Here is a 1,739-nt window from a genome sequence, read left to right as displayed (position 1 = left end):
CTGAACAGGGCTGTGCATAATCTTATTGCAAGAAACATCAGCACAGGTCTGCTGAATACAGTTATCAGTGTCTTCACCTATAGATACACCACAGCATCTCACATTGTTTTGACAGCATTTCATGTATTTTTAATAATCTAATAAAAACACCTGCAACAAAGAAAAATACGACTACTTCAAACTACAAGATATTGCAGTGCAAATTTATAGCATTGCTCAACTTTGTAAAGAAGTCAGGAATAACAGTATTGATAAATATCAGGTACAAAGCCCCCAGATCAAAACAGTAACTTAAAAAGAACCAAACCAGATTTCAGAAGGTTGCAAAGTGCTTTGAAAACATTAGAAACAAGACTCAAGTATTGCTTCCAAATTTTTTGCTATCAGCTTTATTTTTTCACATCCCATCCTGAAGGGCAGACAATGCTAAATTTACAACAGATTAACAGAATTCCTCTGATACATATCACAGGAACATATATATATATATTCCACTCACATTAAGTCCTCCATAGCTTCTCTATATGGCTACTTTAGGAAAAAAAAATAATAAAAAAATACCTTTTTTTTTTCCTACCTGTACACTCCGTTTTATTTGCAATGCCTTCAGAGAGAAAGATGTAATAGTACAGTTACGCCAAGCTATCCCACATCAATATTTCAGCTGTTCTGAGAGTACGAGTACCAAAAAAAAAAGTTACACTAACTTTCACAATTACACACTAATTTTTAGAATTAGCACACAACGACAAAAAAAAAAAGTTACCAACTTTACAAGTTACAGCAAAAAAAATACGATTTTTTAATTTTTAAAAGAAAAACAAAGTTACTAAAAATATATATTTTTTACCATACCTCCTTTTTTTTCCAGAAAGCTGATCTTAACAGGTTATAAAGAAAATTATTTCTTCAGCCACATGCCTTTGTATTTTATTTTTATTTAAAATAAAAAGTCATAAAAATTATAAAAAATTTGGTTTTGGCCATTTGGCTCCCTCCCCTAAACTGACACTTTATAAAAACCTTCTGTACTTTTTTTCCCCCTCCCTCTCTCCCTCTCTACTACCTCCAAGATGGTAGGAAAGTTGTTGTTTTGGAGGGCAGAGGAGCCGCTCTCTGATGTTATGTCCTCTCAGTGCCTGTAGTGGTGCTGTAGGAGGCTGCTGGCTCTCTTCTTGAGCAGCCCCAGCAGCCCTGCCTTCTTTGCTGGAGAATATATTCAGGGATTCCCCTTAATAATCACCTACCCTCTGAGCACTTTGTAGTTTTAAAATAATAAAGAGCCCCCAAAGCTTCCTCCCCAGAAAAAGCAGGATCTTCTCAGAGCCAGGGGGGCAGCAGCTCCTCAGCACAGAGCCCGAGCCCATTCCCAGTCCCTCTGCTGGGGAGGAAACTCTGATCTGTCAGCCCAACAGAGGGAAAGGGGGGAGAGGAGAGAGAGGAGAAAAAAAAAGCAGCTGGAAAGGTAAGCCAGGCCCGGCCTGCATCCCCGGGCTCGCGTAGCGCGGCAGGCGGTGCGAAGGGTGCAGGGCGGGCGGGGAGGCGGGCTACGCGAGGCCGGGGATCGGCCGGGGCGGTGTAGGCCGCAGCGGGGGGTGAAGGGAGCCGAGGGGGTTTTTGAGCCTTTCGGGCGCCGAGATGAGCGCCGAAGGGGGGTGAGACGGTCGCCGGGGCCCAGCGGGAGGGTCGGGGCGCGGCGCCGCGGCGCCTTTGCCCGGGAGGTGAAGGGCGGCGGGGGA

At 43.7% G+C, this 1,739-nt stretch overlaps 1 protein-coding gene across 1 annotated transcript in view; it reads left to right on the top strand.

The window, feature by feature from the left end:
- The first annotated feature begins 952 nt into the window (after window positions 1–952).
- INO80D (INO80 complex subunit D) overlaps window positions 953–1,739 on the top strand; it is a 46,197-nt gene continuing 45,410 nt past the window's right edge. The window contains exon 1 of the mRNA XM_014954438.1: window positions 953–1,465. The gene's annotated coding sequence lies outside the window, so the exon portion shown is untranslated. The remainder of the gene's footprint in view (window positions 1,466–1,739) is intronic.

The sequence above is a fragment of the Calidris pugnax genome, unplaced genomic scaffold (assembly GCF_001431845.1).
Source record: "Calidris pugnax isolate Ruff unplaced genomic scaffold, ASM143184v1 scaffold103, whole genome shotgun sequence".
NCBI lineage: Eukaryota > Metazoa > Chordata > Aves > Charadriiformes > Scolopacidae > Calidris > Calidris pugnax.
This window is presented reverse-complemented; position numbering and strand designations above follow the sequence as displayed.